Raw genomic sequence first — 6,083 nt, 5'->3', positions numbered from 1 at the left:
CTTTAATTCGTCGCATTCACAGTTAGCATAAATGACGATCTGATTTTATATCTAATGGCAATCATGGATTGGTGTAGCCTCTTGTCGAGGCCCTGGCGGCTGATTCCCGAGCGAAGCGAGGGATTTCCTAATTCGCGGAGCGAATTAGGCCCTTGCTTCGTCATGTTCGCTCGGAAAGCAACCGACAGGGCGAAAGATGCTAGGGTTGGTGTGGGGAGGGTTCCAAAATTTCATGTTCAATGACCGAGACAAAACAGGAAAGAAGAAAAATAAAGGAAATGGAAAAGAGGTGAATACGAAAAGTCACGCGCTCGCTTCGCATTCCTGCGACTTCTCGTTATGCCCCCCTCCCCCCGCATAGCATCAAGCTCTGCTTACGCCATTTATTTTGATAGTGAATAATGGAACACAAAAATAGTGCCTAGTTTTCCTTTCTCCTCACGCTCCGTCGCACAGTGGGCCAGGAGACTGATCAAAAGTGTGCCAAAACTGGTTTTTGGTCATGAAACAATTTTTTTTTTTCATGTTCTAAGCGAAGATAAGAACCTGTACAATGCCTGCATACAATATTTCTCCATTAAATTGATAAGTTGCCTCTTTAAGGCTACCGCATGTGTAATTGACACGTTTTAGATATTTCACTGTTTTAAAAAAAATGGATTGCTTAATCTCTTTCTAATTCACGGTGCTCTTTGATGAATGATTGTTTTAAGTGATCAAAGATTTTCAAGATAAAATAATCATCCCTTCAGAGGCAATTTTGGACGAAACCATTTGAAAATGGGAGGTTTTTGCAATTTCTTTTGTCATGAGCATTTCTTTTACAAATTGCTGCCGATTGCTGAGCTGTAAATACCATGATGGTCTTTGGTATAGTTCATGCTTACACTGATACCAAATTTAGCTGCATATATGTGCATTTTCTGGAGATATAACCAATTTTTTCAACCACATGTTCGGCGAATTTATCACAAAAATCGTTCCAAGTTAATGTCCAATTATGCGTGTGCCGAACGTTGCGGGTTACATTAAACAAACTCCCCGTCATGTGCTGGGAGAGAGAGGGGGAGGTGTTTGGCTCTTGTGACTGGTGTCTGCCTTTAATATATTTTCGTTAAACATACGTAAAGGCAAGATTTCATTTCCAAGTCCACTAACTATATAATAATGCATGTAACACAGCTTCATTTTGATGCCAAACTGTTCCATCCCGTGTTCCATATATATCTGATAAGCTGTCATCCTGAGATGATTAATTCTTAAGGTAAGATTCCCGGGTAAAATTATATATTTGTTTTGTTGTTCGTAAACCAAGTAGGGGCTATTGTATATCACTATAACACACATGATAGGTCTCACGCAGTTTTCTGACAAAATATGAAAATGTGTATAGGACAGGGATGGGATATACGTGGGCTCTATTACATGTATAAGTTGCATTATCATTATTAGTATTTCAGTGGCGGATCCAGAGGGGGGCGCCCCGGGCGCGCGCCCCCCCCCCCCCCTTTTTCGCCGGATTTTTTTTTTTTTTTTTTTTGATGGTTATATTTACTAGATTGGTACAATGTAGTCAATTTCAAGGGCTAGATCTAGTCAAAACTATATTTTAACTTACGCTCATGGCCTTTGTGTTCGCACAATGCACCTCTGTCATACTGTATTGCAATATGTAAATTCCGAAATTCCAGGGCGCGCAAGTCGATTGGTTGGAAAGTTGCACCACTTGTAATCGGGAGTTGCAGTGCAGTGACCAGTGTGAAGATGTTGGATTGGATATCATTTTTTCCCGAAATTTTGTGTTTTTTGTAACATGTGTTTGTCCGTCTTTATGGCAAATACATGTAAATTGTAAGTAACAGATCGCGAGAGAAAGTGTCAACGATGCGAATGATAATGTCTATCCCCGAGATTAGTCTTCACTCAAAGATGAAGCCCTATATCGGGCGCCACGTGCGCAGCATTATCATTCTGCCTTGGTCATGTACGTTTTCACTGAAATGTATAGGTCAGACATATTTGTATTTAATGTAAACTAACTTTTACACTTTCTGGTAGATTAAGAGGCATATTATCCAGGGCGCCCCAACTAAGTTTCGCCGAAGCAATCATTCCAAGTTGGAATGATTGCTTCGGCGAAACTTAGTTATAATGGTTTTGCATTAGGGTTACGGAATAGGAATAATGTTTAGGACTTACAAATAAGGGCGCCCCAACTAAGTTTCGCCGAAGCAATCATTCCAACTTGGAATGATTGCTTCGGCGAAACTTAGTTGGGGCGCCCTTATTTGTAAGTCCTAAACATTATTCCTATTCCGTAACCCTAATGCAAAACCATTATCTTGCAACCCAGACCAAATAAAGTCACAATTTTCTCTAAGATGGTATGAAAAAATGAAATAGAAGTCTGCAGACTAAATAATTATTTACCGCTCCACCATATGAAAAAAAATCATTATCTCTTTTTCAGAAACTAAATTTGTACCAGCGATTACGCAAAAAAAAAGATCAACACCACTGAACAGACAAAAACCTAGCTGAAAGCAATCACAACATTGTAATGATGATGAACTAGTTAAGTATGCAGTATCTTAACACAATATAATTATGACAAAATGGGAGGATACGGTATTAAATCTAAAGCGGGACATTCTCATAACATTTCTCCAATCGCGCTTACGTGATAATGCATTGTACGGCACTTCCTTGAATTAATCATGCATGTCATAGAAATACATTTGGGTGTGATATTCGTTATTAAATTATTTACTGAAGTATTTCACTTACGAAAAACGTATATAATATTTTGTGGCTATGCCCACAGAACCTCGAGACTTGCACAGGCAGCAAACGGGATCTATATAGTGCGGAGCTTTAAAAGTATATCCCTTATATATTATAGTGTGAGTAATTAAATTCCTCTATTTCGTCTGTTCTTCGTTTGTCTTGCATAAATAAACTTTCCATATTTTCATCTTAAAAAAATAAAAGTCATGATTGAGCTCAAACTTGGCAGGAATAGCTTTGCCCGACAGAAGGCAATCAATACAGTTTACAACATTTACTTTGTTGGTTGGAAAGCTAGTATACATTGATTCAACATGTAGAAAAAACTTCAAATTGGAAGCCTATATGAATTCATGGTCTAAACAAGTTGTAATATCATAAATGAAAAGCTTACAAAATGCCTTCTGAACTCTGTATACCGAAGACGAGCCTCGGTTTATTTTACATTTTCTGCCACTGATAGTTATAACTTATACAATTATGGACTGGATATCAAAGCTCCTTACATGTATTTTCTAGCATTTTATCATTGACCTTATTTAATTATTTGTGGTATAGTTTTAACAAGTGCTTCGTAAAAATTGATTATCTTATGTTAAAATAAATATAAATACAATTTCATCCTGGCTGGTCATAAGTTAAGATGGCAACGCGATGAGAGACTTTGAACGTAAACAATAAAAATGATGAGAATCCCCTTAAGAAGCATTATATTACTTTGAGGTTGTGCAGAATGACTGGATTATTGAAGATGATTTGAAAATAATACGAGGGAAAAGGTTGATTACCAGGAGATGATGTCGTTTTTTTCTGTAGTTTGTAACAATTTACTGTGCATTTTGGGGAAAAAAGAACCAAATTGTATGCATGTTGCCATGCGACTAAACAATTCTCGTTTGAAACACACAATGTAAATACACAAATGACAATAAACAGAATGGATTATTCGGAACTTATCGATTACAAGTCTCAGTTTCGTATCATTTAAATTTGACGTTTCAATCACACGATGCAAGCAAGTGAAGAGCCTTTGCCAAAAGTATGTTTTGAATGACCGCTTATACGGTGTGTGACTGGAAACCAGCTCCTAAATGAGTCAGTATGTGTCTTTTATTCATGAAGTTACAGTGATTTAAGTGTGCATTTTTCTTCTAAAGGTGCTCTCAAAATACGACTTTTGGACATGATTTTTTGAAAAAGTCCTTGCCGTGGGAGGGGGGTATGAGGGGGGTATCCCCCCTCCCACCCTCCCCCGCTCGGTCGCTTCGCTCCCTCGCCGCTGGCGCCCCCCCTATTTCAAAATCCTGGATCCGCCCCTGACAACAAACAAACAAACAAAAAACAACATTAATGAAGGTCCTCTATCAACAATGAACTACCCCATGCAAAGCCGTAATGCATATTGGATGCAAAATTGCAAATAATAAATCAAAATGTAGTGATCGGATGCACAGGACGCCTCTCTTTTCAAAAGTATACAGAACACAATTATCTCTCAAATCACGTACGTATAACCCCAATATGGCAAAATATTCACTCTTTGAATTAATTTGGAGAGAAAAAAGTATATTGATTTACCGATTTCAGATTTGATGGAGTTTCAATTCGGTCTATGAATTCAAGTTAAAGATATATGAAAGAGAAATGCTTTTAGAACCACTAATAGCCTATATAGGCCCATACCGGAGTGTTGTCAAAATACCAGTATTACCACAATTTCCAGGTATTCTATATCCGTTATTAGCCACAAAACAGTTGGATATCCGCTAATTAACGAATTTATCTACGGAAACCTGTGGAAGTCCGAAGAACGGTCCCATAAATCATTGTTAAAGAGGAAAAAAGAGAATGGATAACAATTAAGCTTTAAGAGAATCAAAATGGGAATTACATTAAAAAGCAATGACTTTGGTATTACTTATACTTTGATAGTATTCATTTATTGCTCAAAGTTTATCCATCATCAGAATTCTGTAAGCTGCATTTGTTACCCACGTACGTGCTCCGTAACCCCTCCCCCGGGCCCCTCCACACCACATTCCTCCTGAAAACAACAACCTGGTAACGATGATGAGATGAAAATAACCTGGAGACATAATTTATCCCCCCCCCCCAAAAAAAAAAGGGTTTGTAACTTCACATACACGTATGAATTCGTTTATCTCTTGGCTCATTTTAAAGAGAAATTCCAGTAGTTGCAGTAAACACTGATTTCATGAGAAAGTCTGTAAAACAAGGCTTAATTGTCAGTATATCATCGAGGATCTAGATCTGGTACTGTTACATTAACTGAACTTTGTGAAATCTTGAAATCTACGCTGAAAAATGTTCACGCCGAAGATACCCAACACAGATAAGCGCACGTGGGACAATGTATAATTATTGCTTAGGGCGTCGGGCCCGACGCCCTACCCGATTCCTGTGCTTATTTGCTGATTTCTCAGCAATTACACAATTTCTTCCAGAATTCTTTGGCACATGCGTTTTATTTATACAAACAGACACTTTGGTGGTCATTTCATTGGATTCTGTACGAACTCATTTTGATATCGTTACCAAAACTAGCATTTACCTTTAAATTTGCTATAATTGTTAGTATCGATCAAGAAGGAAGTGTATATTAGCATTTCAAGGATTGTTTGGTTATGACTCTCATTGGCTTTATATGTATTCCAAAGACTAATGGTAACAGGTTGATTAGTAGCAAGTTTTTAAGACTACAACAATCACAGCCTCTTCCTCCTGATGTTCAAAGAATGCTAAAATATCCTCTCACCAAAGACATAATATTTGGTGAAATAGTAGAGAGAGACTCTGATTCGGAATAACTTTGTATGCGCCATTCTTGGTGAAATAGGTAGGCCTTGTAGGGCCTTGTACTGATTAACCTGCAGAGGACCCGGCCTCTATCATTTATCACTGGAATCCTTATTTTAAAGATTACACTGTCCACTTCTGGTTAATCATTGTACCCAGGGAATGAAAATACTCCTTTGCATATTTTTTTACAATCTCTTTGAATTTTACAATTTCATGGTAGGGCGCCCTCTTTAAGCGATACTCAAGTCACCAATTGAATTATTGTACCCCGAGCACAGACTTTTCATGCTTGTTTGCCTGTTTGTGTGTTTGCTGTTTGCTAACATGCTTAATTATTGCTGAAATTTCTCTAAAACTAGTTTCTGAATATTAGAAACTTATATTCGAATTAGAAACATATAATTTCTTCTCAAATGTTAACAGCCAATCAGAAAACAGTATTTTAACGACGTCATCAATAGTTTAAAATACTTTTA

Source organism: Lytechinus variegatus, chromosome 12 (assembly GCF_018143015.1).
Source record: "Lytechinus variegatus isolate NC3 chromosome 12, Lvar_3.0, whole genome shotgun sequence".
Classification (NCBI taxonomy): Eukaryota; Metazoa; Echinodermata; class Echinoidea; order Temnopleuroida; family Toxopneustidae; genus Lytechinus; species Lytechinus variegatus.
This window is presented reverse-complemented; position numbering follows the sequence as displayed.